This window comes from Pteropus medius, unplaced genomic scaffold, assembly GCF_902729225.1.
Source record: "Pteropus medius unplaced genomic scaffold, Ma_sr-lr_union100, whole genome shotgun sequence".
In the NCBI taxonomy this organism is placed as follows: Eukaryota; Metazoa; Chordata; class Mammalia; order Chiroptera; family Pteropodidae; genus Pteropus; species Pteropus medius.
The window spans coordinates 7,631,252-7,649,343 of record NW_024351729.1 but is presented as its reverse complement, the minus strand read 5'-3'; positions in this window follow the sequence as shown (position 1 = coordinate 7,649,343).

Genomic DNA, 18,092 nt, shown 5'->3' with positions numbered 1-18,092 from the left:
TTTAACCTCCCCTACAAAACTTTTGGATTGCAATCTGAATAACATTTACATAAAATTAGGTATAATGTGAAAGCCTTATTAAAGCAAATGTATGTGTACTACAAAATTTATGTATTGAAATAGCAGCACTCTCCATTTAAAAGCTGAAGCTGAATGTCCGACTATATCTAAATGTTTGCTACATCCTTAATCATAAAGCTTATGTTTTTTCATAAGTATATTGTAAATGGTACCGTAATGTAAAACAATAGTAATTATTTACCTGCAAATATATCTAAAACCTTAAGCTTTGAAAAATTTCTATTTCAGAAAAAAAACAAAAAAACTTTTTTTTCTGGAAAAGAATGTTCTGGTTTTGTTTTTGTTTTTGTTTAAAATTGTTTTAAACAGATCTTCAACCAGTGTGTGGATTTCGTCACTGTGACTACAGACCTGTGATACTCTAAAAATTACAGTACAGCAGTTGGGAGATAGATATATGCAAAAAATGTACTTTTCAGTTGCTACAGGTTTGTGGAAAGAAAAGTACTCAAAAGTAACAAAAATACATGGCTTGAAGCGGGGAAATTAGAATAGAACTAGGGCTTTAATGACATTCTGGTGCAGTCCTGTTACGTTTTGTTTGGTCATTTCTGCTAGTTTGTTAATGTGCTAAGGCTCTTGGAATTCTATTTTCCAGATGCTTATATTCCACAGAGAGAAGGAAAACTGATCCATGAAGTTGCTATTTGCATAAAATGCAGAAGCATCTGTCACAAGCTCCTTCCTGGTTGAGTTTGGCATCTAGGGATCATGCAGCTGGTCAGCCTCAGCATTAGGTTCCCAGGAAGGTAATGAGAGTCCCCAGTGAGGACAACATCTAGGAGCAGGGTGAGAACTCAGTTTACAATCAGCATATTGACAGTTATAGTTTTGATAGGATGATGATATAACCGACCCTGTCATACACACACACACACACACACACACACACACACACAGGCTTTAGCCCTAGAACCATTGTGATTGATGACACTTCCCTGTAAATGTGTTTCTTATCAAGGTCATGATGAATTAATCATAATCATGTTGTATACTGTTATGCAGCACAGAGGGTGGAAATTTTAAGAAAAGGTTAGGATTTTTCATAGGCTTTTATTTTAGTGAAGAGTTTTGCTTTGTTTGGTTTTGTCTTGTCCTTTCTGTGTCTAATTAAAATCCTATGAGTATGGATATCTTTGTGCCCACTTCACACACACGCACAAAGAAAATTGCTTCTATTGCTAAAGTAAACTATAAAATCAAGATGGATCAAATAAACTTTAAAGAGGTACATTTTAGCTTCATTCTCTTTCTGCACTTATTTGTGCCTGCCATTCAAACCAACAATTCTAAGTGTCAAGGTCAGTGACCAGAAATGTCTGTAGACTGTCTATAAATGTTTGTTACTGCATTATTCCATAAACTAGATACAGTTATCCACAGGCATCAATATAAACCAAATTAAAACTAAAATTATTTGCAGTATTTTCTAAAGTACATTTTTAGATATATCTCAAAGCATCTGATGTAGTAATGGTACTTACGAAACACTTTTTATTACTAGCATACTGTAATTTTTCAGTGCCGATATATTCACTATTCCTGGTTTCATGTGAATGGAGTTAATACAGTCCTTCAGACAAGGTCTTAGTGAGTAAATGGCACAGAGAAACAGGCATAGTAACCAATTAACAAATTCAGACTTTGGAATAATAACAGTTCTTTATAACAAACTGGTGTAATTGGACTAAAAGTTTTTCTGATGCAAGTTCATCAGTAAGCAGTAATCAGATAGGAGGCTTCTTTGAAACTTTTCTGATTCATAAATAATATAGTAGTTTACAAAGAGGAAGTTTGTGGGAAGCAGCAGTAAACAGTCTCGCAATCCATCTGTTATTATGGAATCCAGAAGAGCTGGATCAGGATCTACGATGTTTATGATATAAAAGATGCTCGGGAAATGTTGCTGAAATAATTATTAACCAAAAATGTCATGTTTTTGCTTTTAGAAGTCTCAGTCATATGGAATGCTATGAAATGTACCCACCTGTGTGAATAAATGCAGGAAATTTACCTGGGTTAATTATTTAATAGAATACCAAATGCAGTTTTAAAAAGACTATCCCATGGCAGAATGTATCCTTATTTTCAATTATTGGTTAATTCTTAATTATCTTCCTTTATGTTCTTTTTTTAGGTTATTTTTTTAAACATTATGTGATTTTTAAAAATGTAGCTTTAGAGTCTTATATAGAAAGTGATTAAATTAAGTCTTTAGTATATGAAATTAAAATAGCCAAAGCCAAAATGTCTTTCCACTTTTCTCCTCACCATGTCTTTCTCTCTCTCTCTCTCTCTCTCTCACACACACACACACACATGCATACATACAGTTAAAAGGAAAGATTTAGTGTGAGAATTTCACTCTTGTTGCCTTTTTAAGTCCAGAAATTATCCTCAAGTCTAACTTGCTTGATACTCATTTAATATTTTAAAATTCCAAAAAGAACAAACCAAGAAATGTGTTAATGCAAAGGAATTTCAATGGTGAGTCATGTTTCATTTCAGATTTATTCTAAATGATATCAAAATTTTTTCTTGTATAACTTTTTGTCCAAAACATAATGATAATACATCTTACCACAATCAGGTAAGAAACCACAGCTAGAAACCATGATGATATCCAACCAGAGCAGAGGTTTATAACATATTGAAACAGTAGCAACACAAATATTTCTATAGATTTCCAATAATGCAAACTTAGAGATGTAATACAATTAGTCTATCCTTAATCAGCTAGAAATAGATTTTGCCATTATAGAAAAGATGAACTAAAAACCCAGCCAAAGTAGAGTGTCAATGTAAAGATGTAACTACACTGGCCATAAGGTAAGCAGCAAGCATATGGATTTAAACCATCTACCCTGTAACACCTTCCTTAAGTTTCAAATTGCTTTAGAATATTTTATTGTGCTTAACAAAAACCCAGAAAACAAAAAACCTACACATAATCCTCCTTTAGGTACATTCTGTTGGGCTGAACCATGCAGACACCAGCCAGACACATTCTGCCCCTCATCGGCTCTCCAAACCTAGGGGTGTTTTTCCTGCAGACGTTGACAATAGTGCCATCTTCTGGCTCTGTGAATAAAGCCAGTCCTGTGTTCTACTTTTTATCAAACCGCTGGAAGTTCGTTATTTGGATAATGAATAATCTTCAGCCAGGTTTTCAAATACAGCACTCTTTATTAATAAGTGTGACATTGTGCCTTTATAACTAGTACTGGGCCAATTTCCTTTGACATATACACCTTCATAAGTAGAAATCTCTTTGATTGTCTCCAGTTGCTAAATTTTTTAAATTTCTGTTTCCTACTCTTCCATTCTAATCTTTAATTTCTGGTGGTTTACCTTAGCCTTAGCCTATGCCTGCCTACTTATAGTATACTAATAAGAATTGTTGCTCTGTACACAGTTCTATGTATGTGTCTCTGCTGCTTCTATTGTATTTGATCTCTCCAGTTCTGTAAGTGACATTTGTTTGGAATTCATTTCATATTTTAATTTTTACTTTTCTAGTATTTCTTTTTTCCTATATTGTCATTGCTCCTCATTTAAACCACCCTTATATTTTTCAAACGTTGTCCAAATTAGTAAAATCTAACAATCAGTAAAATGTACATGAATATCTATAATTGCTTTAAAAATCTCTATTGCCATAAAATGCTAGTTTCTGTTGATGAACGTTGGAAGAAAAGCTACATCTTTTCATGTACATTCGTCAAGGGATAAATAATCAAAATAGTAATGTCTCTTTTAACCTTTCAATATGTTCAGCAGAGTTAAACACCAAATGGAATAATGGTTACATGCAAGGAAAATTCTATATCTTCATAATAATGATTTTAAAACTACCATACAAAAAGGAATAGCAGTGCTTTGAACAAGATGATCAACAGATTCTGGTTAAAAAATAATTAGGTGACCAGGTCTGAACAGGGGCACAGGAAATGGCACAAGTGAATGAAATACAATTTTATAGAAAAGAGGGTAGAGCGTGTGTAAATTTGCTAACCAAATGAGTACACAAAAGACACTTGAGCTTTTGTTCTTCTAAAAAAAAAAAAGTTGTTTTTTTAAAGTACTGAGCTTGTCAAATTTTAATCAGGGAGATAGATGAGTGACAGATGAGGAGTAGTAAATGTTGAGAAAATTTAAGTGGGCAAAAAAGAAACAACTGAAAATAAAAGACAAAGGTTTGCACAGGGAACAGAGGTGAGGTGTACTGAGGAGAAATGAGAGACGGGGGTGGAGAGGAGAGAAAACTGGGCCTCAGAGCCCAGACTGAGAGACTCTATTTAACCTCAGCTAGTAAAAAACAACCAACACACCAATTGTTCCTGAGGCTTTTATGAATCAAAGGAATGTTCTATACAGACCAAAATGAGGGACACACATAAAAAAGCAGATTTGAGGGTCTGCTGACCTGACTTCAACTGTAAAGGAATTATGAAAATTCTTGTGGAAATTATAACTCAGCCATGCCATGTCACTTATATGCTTATCTCCTGCTTCATATTCAATATATTATAGCTTCACTCTTCAACTAGACCAGTGGTTTCCAAACTTTGATTACACATTAGATTCAGTTGGGGAGCTTTTATACTTCCTGACGCCCAGTTAGCACCCATGCTAACCACTTAATATGGACTCCCTGGTGGTCTTCTCAGGCATTCTTATGTTACAGATCCCCAGATCTCTCCAATGTGCGCAGAGTTTAGAAACCACTGAACCAAACCAAAAATCTCCCCAAAGGCAGATTTAGCCCCTTTTGTCAAACTCAGGGGTGCTAAGTAAGTCCTAAGACACCTTTGTTAAGGTGGAATTAATAAATGTTAGCTTTTTTACCTTTCACCTTTGTGTGTGTTTCAGCGTCAGGGGTTTGATTCCAAACCCATTTTCCTTCTCCTGGACTGCAGAGTCTAATGTTTCTGCTTCCTAACCCTATGACCTGGGACAAGCTACTCAACTCCCTCAGCTTTAGCTTCCTGGTTTGCTTTATCACCAAGTGGGCTTTATCACAAAGCTGTTGAGAGAATCGAGTGAGATAATGCAGGCAAATCCCTCAGCTCAGTGCCTGCCAAATAGTCGGTGCTCCAAAAATGTCACCCGTTATTATTATCCATTTATTCATGAGTTAATTCCCTGCCAGCATAAAGGATTTTTTAAAAGTCTTTTGTGAAAGTATCAAGAACTTTATCACAGCACCCTGAAGAAGGGACGTCCAAAAGGCAAGAGGAAGAAGAGATCTTTTTTGAAAGGTTAAGGGAATGTTGAAGGCTTGAAGGATGATGTGCTCCTTTTAAATTTGAAGTCAAATACACTATATCTTTTAGCCCAGGAATCCCTAACCCCTGGCCGAGAGGATCCTACCCTCTGTGGCCTGTTAGAAAGCGGGCAGCACAGCAGGAGGTGAGCGGTGGGTTAGTGAGCCGAGCTTCATCTGCATTTGCAGCTGCTCCCCAGCACTAGCATCACCGCCTCAGCTCCACCTCAGATCTCAGGTTCTCATAGGAGCACTGATCCCTGGTGCCAAAAACATTGGGGACCACTGTTTTAGCCCACTTCCCCCGATTAAAGAACAACGTGAGATTTAGAACATCAATAGATAATCCCTCAGCTGTTCGGATAAACAAAAACATGCTGCAAGGGAGAGAATGTTACTATAACATTCAGCCCTGGTGTCCTCACATCCTCCTGTGCCTCCAGCCAGGCCCTTAGAGCCTGAGCAAGCACAGCCATAGACCTGCTGTCCATGGGCCCTAAAAAAATGGCTCTTGCAAAGCAATGTGGTTGGAAGCTGCCCAGAGGCCAGCCTCTGACTCACTTACAACTGGTCCACCAAGGAGACCTCAGTCTGTGTCCATGTGGCGAGAAGTTCTTTCTAAAATAGCAGAACACCTATTGGAAACAGGAGTCCCTGATTTCTGCCTCTCTGGCCTCTCTGCTCAAGTCTCGGGGATACTGGGCAAGTTGTCCAATTGAAAGCACTCAGTTATTACGCCTCAGTTAAAGGGTGGGCACCATAGCAGAAGTGTTGGAGCAGGGCTGCCAGGGCAGAGAAAACTGCACTGTGAACCAGACGAATGCTTCTAATTGAGTTAAATGTATTATCTTTAAGCAGTTGAAGTCTGAAAGGCGAATTAACCTAGGAAGCCCTCGAGAACCGCTATGGTGGGGTAAAAAGCAGATCGCTCTGAGTAGGAAGGGTTTCATCAAAGGCCAGGAAAGCTAGATGATTGGCCATTATGTGTAAATTGGAATCTGTTTTCACAATAATCGACTTGTTAATTTTCAATGAAATTATTTCAAAGAAATTTTAGCATTTCCTGAACTCTCTTTATTTGTCTCTATGCTTTTCTTTCACCAAATGGACATAATGTCAATGTATAAAAGGAAGTATTTATGTCTTTCTTTCAGCAGTTAATTACTACCTGTCAGGCAGTTGGAGATTTCAGGCAAGCCTGAGCAGAGTAAAATGTGTAGCCTTTCAAGGCAGAAATTCACTTATTCAACAAATATATATTGAGCATCTGATGTGTGTAGAGTATAGTGGTGGTTTCACTCGATGCTGGTCAATAAACTCTCTCAGACAGAAGGCAGACCATTATTCCTTCCATATTAAATTTACACAAATGAACTAAGTTCCTATGGGCTGAACTGGGTCTTCTCAAATACATGTGTTAATGCTCTAATCCTCAGTACTCCAGAATGTGACTGTAGTTGGGGATAGGGACTTTAAAAAGGTAGCTAAGGTAAAATAAGAAGGTTAGCCATAATCTAATCTGACCGATGTCCTCCTAAGAAGATGAAATTTGGACACAAAAAGACACCAGGGCTGAATGCACACAGGAAAGTCCACGTGAGGACACAGAGAAGAGGGCTACCTGCAAGCCAAGGAGAGGGGCCTCAGAGAAACCAACCCTGCCAACATTTGACCTAGGACTTCCAGCCTCCAAAACTGTCAGAAAATAAATTTCTGTTGTTTGAGCTGCTCAGTGTGTGGTCTTTTGGTATGGCAGCCTTTGCAACTTACATGCAAGCCAAGTGTTAACCTGGCAAAAATGCTCTAATTTTTCTTCCTCGTCTACTGCAAACACCAGTTGCTTCAGATAGCATTTTATGTCCTCTTTTTCCCAGAATTCTCAGCCCTAAATTATCCCCTGAGCCCTCTGAACAAAGATTCAGTACGCTTTGCCTCTAACAAAGAAGTTCGTGTGTGCTGTGTGTGGTATGGTGATGTGTGTGTGTGTGTGTGTGTGTGTGTGTGTGTGTGTGTGTAGTTATTAGCCCATGACCAATAACTATTTCTTAGCGACTTACGAAGAAAAAAAATGTTTTAAAAAGCATGTAACAACTTGTTACATTCTCTTAATTCCCTCTAGAGTGAGTACAATAAAGTAAAACTTTATTATATCATGAAATATAATTTGTACAAAATACTACTTATATGTTGAAAGATTAGTTCTGCCTGGATCCAGTACATGTGTCATATTTCTGGAAAGTCATTTGACACGAATCAGTCTCAAAAATAAAACAAGCAGGTGCATAATATATTACCCAGGATAAAATAAACATGGCTTCATTTTTAAGTGCCAGTTTATTTCGTCCATTAAATCTCCCTCAGCTACTGCAGGCTTCACATAGAGGCTTGGCGCCCTCTTGTGTCCACTTTGGGACCAGTTGGTTCAAGGAATTTTTGAGCAATTCCCCTCACAGCCTGTTTCATTCAGTCCTTCAAAATTGCAAGAGAACACTGCATAAAAATCAAACTCCCCTTCTGAACATGAATTTGCCAGTTATAAAAAATACTACTCCATTAAAATATGTATTATGTTTTCAAAGTTCAAAAATCATTCCTCTGTCCATTTGATTCCCCGAGTATTTGAGCTGTCTTCTCTGTAGATGATGATAGACTATATAAAGCTAATTCTTCTACTTCGTAGATAATAGATATTTATGTGAATTTATTAATTCTTCACATTTTTAGTTTTAAAATTTTTCTCCAAGAACTCTTCTAAAATTATGAACTTTTACTCAGATTTCCAACGAAAAATATTATGCAAAACATTTTTACAAATTAAACCATAAATTAGTATGTTATCTGCAATGACTACATCTGTACAGTTTTATCTGAGATACCAGTTGTTAAGACCACCATTGCTATTCCCATCAAAAAGATGAACGGATGTAAACAAATTGCCAAAACATGATCTCATGCAGACTAGTTCAGCACGTTGACAATTACAGTACAGAAGGTGACATCGCACATTAAAGTTAATTTCCCCAGTTCAGATCTAATAAGTCATCCACTCTGGTTATGTCCTTGTTTGGTATACATGCCGTAAAATATGAATTTACATCTATACCACCAACCATCTGAGCCCTTCCCTATTTCTCATTACTAAAATTTAGTTCAAATAGCATACACAGGAATCTAACTACCCAATTTATATTTACACTGTACTCAGATATATAACCATGTGCATCTGGGGCGTGGGCTTTATTTCTCCTGAAGCCATCATTAAACTCCCCAAGTGAATTCACTAAACTTAACTCCGAAGGCAAACTGAGTGGCAAACTGACAAATAAGGGCTATTTCAGAAGCTTCCAGAAGATGCCAAGGCAAAATAAATACCTTATAAGAGAGATTGACAACCTTCGAGAGCAAAGAGGAGCAATCCGCAGCTGTTATCAGCAGAGGCAGCTGTCGGGCTGAGTAAGAACATTTGACATAAGGGTTTCAATCACAACCCTGCCATGTACCAGCCAAGAACCTTGGTCAAACCTGGTCGTTTCTCAGAACCTCAGTATCATCACTAGTAAAATGGGCATAATTCTTACTTTACTAATTAATTATTCACGAGATAGCACATAATAAATACTCAGTGAAAAGGGTACTAGCAAAAAGATACAGTGATTAATCAATGCAATTCAGATATTTCATGCAGGCCCAGAAGTAATTACACTAATAATTCTCTCATTCTTGGGAATATGTCTTCGATGTTTTAGTCTCAAGAGTTAGTCTGAAATTGGAGGTAAATTCAAAATTACCATGACAAACCCAGAAAGCTGTGGTCTGGATTTCAGACAATTCTCCAGGACAAACAGTCCTAGGCCATTTCTTCTCCCCTTTGTAAGAGACACACGCGCACACACACACACACACACACACACATGCATGCACACAAGGCTTTCTACTCTTTAGAAGTCAAATACTATCACAGGATGCTGCCCTTGTAGTTTTTTAAATTGTCTTTTCAGTGATTAGAACAAAAAGGAACAGGCAAGGATCTCATTAATAGTTGTTTCCCTCCTCTTCAACTTCCTTGCTTTTCCTACCTCCTTTTCTCCCAGATAGGAGTTTTGGCCAAGTATTTTAATCATTAAATGTTTCACCATCTGGATAAACAAGTAATAATGCAAATGAGAGGTACAGAAAATTAGAAGGCATCCTAGTGGGACTGAAAAATAAGAGAGTTGTTGAATTTTCCAACTCTTTGTTGGCACTCTGAGAACCTTCCCCATTCCCAGCTAGAATGGATTCCTCCTCCTCAGAGTTTCAAAAAACTGTTCTCGACTTTATTAAAATTAAAGCCAGTTGGTATTTGTAATGCACTAGCTGAGTGTGCCCACAAGCTCCTTGATGGTAGGAACCATGTCTTACTCATCTTATTTGAATTTCCAAGTGCATAAAGCAATGCCTTAGAAAGTCTGCAAGGTTTGGGGGAAAAGCCTGGGCAGCAGGACCCCAAATCTAGGCTAAGAGTACGAAGTGGGCCTTTATCCCTGGAGCAAGTGAGCATACTGCTCTTTGATTTCCTCCCCTGTAAAGTGGGTTAACAGAGTCTCTGTATCTCAAAATGTTTGAGATCAAGTGAGACAATATAATGTGCATGAAAGCAAATTGAAACTGCACAGCACTGAAAAACAAACAAAAAATCTAGTTTGGCAAATACATAATAGGAGCCAAATGCAAATATGTAAAGTCATCAAATTATTGGACATGCCAGAATTCCCCCTTTTGTGGGGAAACACAGAAAGAACATAAAGCAATAGTCTGTGATGATAAATTTTATGTGTCAACTTGGCGAGGCTCTGATGCCCAGTTGTTTGGTCAAACACCAGTCTAAATGTTGTTGTAAACATATTTATTAGATGTGATTTTCATTTAAATCAGTAGAATTTGAGTGAAGCACATCACACACCACAATATGGGGTGGAGGGGGGATGGCCTCAAATGAGTTGAAGGCCTGGAACAAAGACTGGATGTCTCAAAGAAGAAGCAGTTTTCCACAAGACAAACACAGAATGCTGCTTGCTCCCCTGCAGAATTTGGACTTAAAACTCAACATCAGTTCTTGCCTGATTTTCTAGCCTGCCAGTTGCTCTAAAGATTTTGGACTAGCCACCCTACAATCTCATGAGCCAATTGCTTAAAATAAATATATATATTTCTGACTAATATCTATTTCATGAGGCAGAGCAAAGTTGATTGGTTGATTTGGACTTAGCATCCATTCATTCATTCAATAAATATATATCGAGTACCAAATAATGAGCTAACATTTACAAATACTTCCTGTAGCCCAGGCACTTTTCCAGGGGCTTTTCAAGCATTTCACGGGACCCTCAAAACAGGTGTTATCATAATCCCTATTTGATGCAAGAGGAAACTAAATCACAGGGACCACTTACTCAAAGTGACACAGAGCAGAGGTAGAAGAAAAGGAGGAAAAGGATTCAACCAGGTACTTGGCTCTAGAGACATCTGTGTGGCCATCACCTCCAGGGCACTGGAGTGCATACCAGGCACAGGCATTCAGGGGAAGCTAAACAGACACCATGTCCCATGACCCTGCCAGACGAGATGCAATGTCTGATGTGGGTGACGACAGAGGAAAACTATCTGATGGAGACAAGGAGAAACAACAGAAGTCTCCCAGCCTACCCCACCAGGGGGGAAACCACAGTTTTTGATAAGAAGGATGGTGGGGAAAAGGAGAAGAGAGAAGCATTTACGAGATTTGGAAGAAAATGTGTCCACTTGGCTGGGCCACAGTGCCCAGACATGTGGTCAAGCATTATTCTGGATGTTTCTGAGAAGATGTTTTTGGATGAGATTAACATTTAAATCAGTGGACTTTGAGTAAAGCAGATGACCCCTAATAATATGGGTCAGCCTCATCCAGTCGGTTGAAGGCTTGCATAGAACAAAAAGACCAGCCTCCTCTAGTAAATTAATTCTATGAATTCTGCAGCAAACAGACTTTGGACTTGAACTGTAACTTGGCTTCCCTGGGGTCTCTACCCTACCTGCACACCCTGCAGATTTTGGATTTGCCAGGGTCCATAATCCCATGAGCCAATTCATTAAAATAAATACCTCCTCTCTGTCTCTGTCTCTGTCTGTCTCTCTCTCTCTCTGTCTCTCTGTCTCTCTCTCTCTCTCCACACACACATCCTATTGGTTCTGCTTCTCTAGAGAACCCTAATATATATATATATGTATATATATATATATATATATATATATATATATATACACACTACACACACACACACACACACACACACACACATATATTCACATACACACATATATGTATTTTATACATATGTATGCATATATATGTATGTGCTTTATGTATATATTACATATGTTATATATGTTTGATAAATAAATAGATAGATAGATGATAGATAGATATGTTTTTATGTATCATGAATTTCCTAGAGAACGAGGCCCTAAGTACCCTGAACAAGGAGATAGGACCTGCTCTTCTGGGAAAGCAGGAGTTAGAGGATTAAAAAGTAACAACCATCTCCAGGGCCGAAAAAAACTGTGGCCTGCGATTATCTAACTCGACAGCACTTGCACTTACTGCCCCCCACTGGAAGCCACAATGTTCGTATGGCTCCTTCCACTCATCAAGACGCTGACATCCGCCCCTGCTGTCGCCCCTCGCTGTCACTCCTCAGTCTTCAGCCCCTCCCTTGGCAGTCGCCTCCCTGGTGGCCCGAATCTCATCCGTTTCTCGCATCCTTCCCAGCAGTCCAAGCACCACCCTCTCTCCAGAGGAATTGCAGCATGTCGCTCCCTGGCTTCAGACCTTCGGGAGGCCGTCTCCTTGCCTCCTCTTTGCCAGCGGCATTCTTTCACTACCTCTTTAGTCATATTTCTTCAGCCACACCGTTGTTCCACCCCGCCTTGGCATTAGTGGCTGCTCTTCCGAATGCTCTTCTCCCCTGGTCTGCTCAACAGCTCATCTATCTGTCTATCCAGGCTGAACATGACCCTCTGGGAAGCTTTCCCTCCTTCCTCCTGCAGCAGTATTCATCACTGCCTCCTCTAGGAGGCTTCTTCACATTGTACCCTATTACAGTGGTCGGTCCCTTTTCACTTATCTTTGCCTACAAAGCATCTAGTCCCCATGCCTAACACACAACTGGCCCTCCCAGATCGACTGCCAAAGAGAAGTGGATTTAATGCACTGGATGCCAGATGCCAGTGCAAGCTTGTCCTGACTGCTGGGGGAAGAGGTGGGCAGGGCTGCAGGGCATGGGGAAGGGGTCTGTGCATACCTCTGCCTGGAGCTAAAGGAAAGATTTCACATCTTACTTTAAGGAGTGGTCAGGAACCCTGGAGCTAGTGATCTGGTGACTGTTTGCCTGGGACAAGGACCCTGAGGAATGTGTAGGGTTGAAAAGAGATGGGAAGACAATGGGATGTGGACGAGGACAGGGTAAGGGGGCAGGATAGTATGAACTGATGGAGAGGGTAATGATGATGAGGATGAGGATGAGGATAAAGATAATAAAATAATAACAATAACAGAAAAATAATAATAAGCAAGAATGAAATAGGATGAATGGTGGGAGTTCAAGAACAGTGGGAAAAGACAAAGAATAAGCAGATACAACCATAGAAGCTTGTATTGATGGGAGATGAAGTGCCAATAAGTAACGAAAAGAGGTAACAGGAGAATAAGTTTTTTTCTTAATCAAGAGCTTGTCTTACAAGGGTAAAAGAATTTGCTATTAATTTTATTTTATACTCATCTTAGAAAAAATTTCTTTGAGAATGATGAGCCCTCATATGACACCATATGATGCTTTCCTTGAAGTTTCCATATATTTTTCATGGCTGCCAACATTAGTTATGTTGTTTACCATAATTTTCCTTTTAGAAAACACTTCTAGAAAATTCTTCAGAATCTGGTCATGAAAAAAAGCATTAAATTATCTTTAATATGAAGGAAAAAAGTAAGAATATTCAAGGAAATATCAAAGAGGAAATTAAATTCAACATTTTTTATGTAACTTTAGCAAATCCTAATAAAGGGATTAGTTGTAAAATCAATAATCTCTCTTCCTTGACTGTAGAATCAAAGTGGTTCAAAAAAAAAAAAAAAGCAAAACTTTTTACATTAAGCACAACTGGCATACTAAAATAATTATTTATAAGTACTAACATGTTCATCTGAAATTTTAGATACTAGTGCGGACTCTCAGGCCTGAAAAATGCACTTGGCCAAGTGAGGAAGCCACTGAAACACTGTGGGTTTGGCATCTCGAGTCAAGACCAATCCCTTTGCTATTTGAGTTCATTTATTCTTGGCAAAATGGAACTTTTTGTCCCTAAGAAGAAAGATTTGTAAAGTCTAATAAAAATTATTCCAACGTTTTCTTGGACTTCAAAAGGCTCTTATGAAACAACATCTTTAGTAGTTAAATTTATAGAATATGGTGCATAAGGATTCCATTTTCTTATATCTTAAATAAGAAACAATTAGGGTGAAACCAATGGGATGCAGAGTTTGGAAATGCTTGGCAAAGAAGGAATCCACGGGGAACCACTTTATCATGAGCTATAGAAGAACGCAAAATCTCCAAGGACGGAAAGTGTTCTCTCTCTAGGAACTCTAGAACTGGAGTGCAGCCCTGTTTTTCCTCAGGTTATCAAACCCTTAAGCTTACTACCAAGGAAAGCAACCTTACACTAGAATCTGAGGCAGGATGGATAGCTTCGGATGCTCCCTTCCCTCCAGGATGAGGCTCCGGAATTTTCTTGTCCTTTGTGTAGCCCTCCCCTAGTTTTAGCTCCCGCAGGGAGAGACAAGCCAAAACTGGGAAGCAGGATAGATGGCCTTGGTACCACCCCTCCCCTCTAAGATAAGGCTCCGGAATTTTTCCTTTATCTTTTGTTCAGTTTTGGCTAATCATAATATCATTATAATATCATCTGCATTGCAAATATCACGGTTCCCATCATGCACCTGACACCATGGCAGTTCTCGAAATATCAAATAAGAAAGAAAGAGCGGAAAACCAAGTTCCCCACTAAAAGCAGACAACGAGGCTACGTTAGTTAGTACTACATCTCCAAGCCCCGCCCCTAAGAAAATAAAAACTTATAATTCAGACATCCTCCGCAAAACTCACTCTTTGATCCACTCACATTTCCCTCTTAAGTGTGTACTTTCGCTTTAGTAAACCTTGCACTTTCCTGTTCAATGTTCATCTTGCCCTTGAATTTCTTCTCTGGCATGAGACAAGAAAGGTGGTCACCAGAGCTCTGGGCTGAGTCTTCTCTTGGACCTCTGTCCCTGTCAATCATTCTGAAGAGATCGGGCGCATTCAGGGTGGTATGACCGTAGACCCTGTCGATCATTCTGGCCATCAAATCCACAAGAACTTTCTAATTAAAAGCAAAAATTCCTGTCCACCAGCCTTTCTGTTCATTAAAATGGCCTGTTTCCACTACTTTGTCTCATGGAAATCAGCCTCCCAATTCCCGTTTTATGAGGCAAATATGTAAGACTCTGTGTAATGACTAGCATTAAGCCTGTTTCAATATCAGGAGGCAAAAAGAAATCCATAACCCCTGTTGTTGGCATCTTACTTGGATTATGTCTTTAAGAGAAGGAGAGAGGTCGAGAGTTACCTTCCTAGTAAAGGATGAGCACCACCAGCAGGAAGAGAAGAGATCTAAACAGAGAAGCCCAAGAAGCATGTGAGCCTTCCAAGCTTACAGCCTGGGCAGTCTCCAGTCTCAGAGAGAAGACCAAAAGTGATCTTCAACTCTTCCAGATGGCTAATCAGGTTGATTATTAATTTTATAAAGTAAATCCTCACTTAATGTTGCTTTAAGTAAAATGACACATAACGAAGCCAGTTTTAACACAGGCTAATTAATACAAACAAGAGCTAAGTTCCTACAGCATGTCATCAACATTATAATGAAATGATGAAAGAAACGAAGTTTTTCTAGGACATATTTTGAATAATGGGTTAGGTTGGGCATCTTGGAATTTAATCCACCAGATTTATTTACTATAACAGATATTTGTTATCTAAGCATTAATTGTGTATTTTCCTGAAGTTGGCATATTGCTTAGGAAAGCAAAAGTCATCATAACATTAAATATTTACTGATAAGCTAACCACTAACAAAGATGCATGCCCACTCCAACAGCCTTCCTGGCTAGATCCATCCAACACATAAAGCCAAGTCTTTGTGAGTTTTTCCCCCAGATAATCTGCTGTTATCAATGGTGAACAATACAGAGTTGAAACACTGCAAATTGGCTGCAAAGGGAAATGCAAGTCCTGCAGAAGATGCTAGCGGAAGTGACTGTGGAGATCAGCTTACATTGCGGGCAAAGCTACTTCACATTCTGCCTTGGAAGGTGGCTGGACAGCCAGCCAGCAGAGTGGGACAGCCTACGGCCACAGGGTAATCAGGGAGCACAGTAGATGGCTAAGAGGGACAGAGGAGGGAGTCAGAGTTGATGGACTAAAGGAAAACACTCGGGATTGGTCGGGATCAAAAAACAATGATAATACTACAAATGACAGGGACAATGACAAAAGATCAAAGGATTCCATTTAAGAGGTTCTCACTGAAAAGTTTTAGTAATTCAAATAATAAAAATTGCTTTTGGTATTATGATTAATTATAATGATTAGATTTATAAAATCTCATAAGTTCAAAATCGGAGGTGAAGGAAAAAAGTTAAAAAGTACAAAAAGGAAGTTGTGATACAACAAAAGGATGAAAACAGGATTTATATTTGTCATAATTTTCTTAAGGAAGGGATGTGTATATGTACATCTTCCTATATGTGTATCAGTGTACCATATATATATATATATATGTATATATATGTGTGTATATATATATGTGTGTGTGTGTGTGTATATATATATATATATACATATATATATATATATATGGATTTGGCTGCTACATTAGTTTAGGAAAATATATGCTCTGGATAAATAGAAAAGAAGAGTGGGGAAAATAATTGGGAACTGGGAATAAATTGAGTTAATACAGAAATAGAAGGAACTCTACTCAGAACCATGCTAATTGGCATCCTGGGGACCCACTTTTCACCACTTCTGATGGTCGTACAAAATAACCAAAGAGAAGGAAGTTTCAGCAGTATTATACAAAACGATAGAACAGAAAGATGGTCCAAAGAGGAGAGCTCATAAAGCAGAATGACTTTCTCATCTCCTAGGAGCTAAAACCTTTAGATAGCCCACAAATTACTATAAAACACCAGAAAAGATGACACATTTGTAATGGTGCTAACAGACTAGGCCAATGGATTATAATGGAAGGATGGTGATCAGTACTCAACCATGTGAATGGTTAGTACTCAATCTTGTTTGTGTTTGGTCTGTTTTTAAGGGTTTTCAATCTTTTAAGGTAATCTAGTCTGTTAAACTTGTGATTTTAATTAATTGTTTATTAAGTGTACAATTATTATTTAAATGTTACGGAAAATTTATTTTTTAATAAATTTCATCAGTAGCGTGGAGATATTTAGTACAATTGTTTACTTCTTAAAATGCTAATAGTTTGATACTTAGGTAGTTAATATTAATAAAGTACTACACAAAGAGATTTTATGTACCTTTCCACATTTGAAAAGCCCTTTGATGGAGAAAAATCTACCCGCTCTTAGTTCATTCTAAAACTAACGTAGAGTTGCAATCTTTACTTGCATTATATTAAATGTAACTCATTTTGATAAACTTAATTCTGTTCTTCAAGATGAAGTCTTCCATAAATTGGCTGGAACCTCTTGTACCCTCCACGTTTATGAGCCAAGTCACCTGGGATTGATCTTACCACGGATTCTGTTTCCAATGCTTCCCAAATCAACACTTTTTAGAGCAGAAAAAAGACAAAGCAAAGCTGTTTTTGTTTTGTTTCCTTGTTTGAGGAGGAGGTGGAGGCGACTGAACTTGTGAAAATGCCCCCATGAAATAGATGTTGCTGGGAAAAGTAACTGAGTCCTCTTAAGCCTGTGTTAGGGTTATAATGAAAGTTGTGGTCTGTAATATGGGCAGCAACAAAGCATGAGTTTCCCCTCAGAAACACTGCTGTGGCCCGAGGCCACTGTGCAAGGGTCCCTCTCACTAGATGAATAGTCAGGACACGCAACTGTTGCTCTGGGATCCTCAGTGAGTCTTTTACATGCCTTTGCCTCAGTTTACGAAAAATAAATGGGCAACAATATCTCTTTGTTGTGAGGATAAAATTAAAGAGAATAGAATTCTTTTTTAAAAAATATAAAATGCTGTACAATTTAAGGTGGTTAGAAGCTGTAGCAGTGAAGGTGAGGTAATAAGGGGGAAAAAGGATAAATAAAACTCCTAAGGTGAAATAAGTATTTGGAAGACCATAAAGTAATGTGCAAGGGACATTGATTGGTTAAAAAAAATGGCTTAAAACATCAGTAACAACAACAAAGCTTTAATTGAGTGGAAGAATACTGAAGAGAAATTTATGTCATAGGAGGGGCTTCTACTACCCAGAAGAGGCAAGGTGATGCTGTTGGTGCTCCATTACAGGGCCCACGAGCAATTACAACAGAGTGAGGAGGTGATTCCTGGCCCCTGCCATCCTGCCACAGGATTTGCCTGCCTACCAGGCTCCACGCATGGCGCGCCAGAGATGGGAAGCCCAGATCACGCAGTGTAATGCACTTATC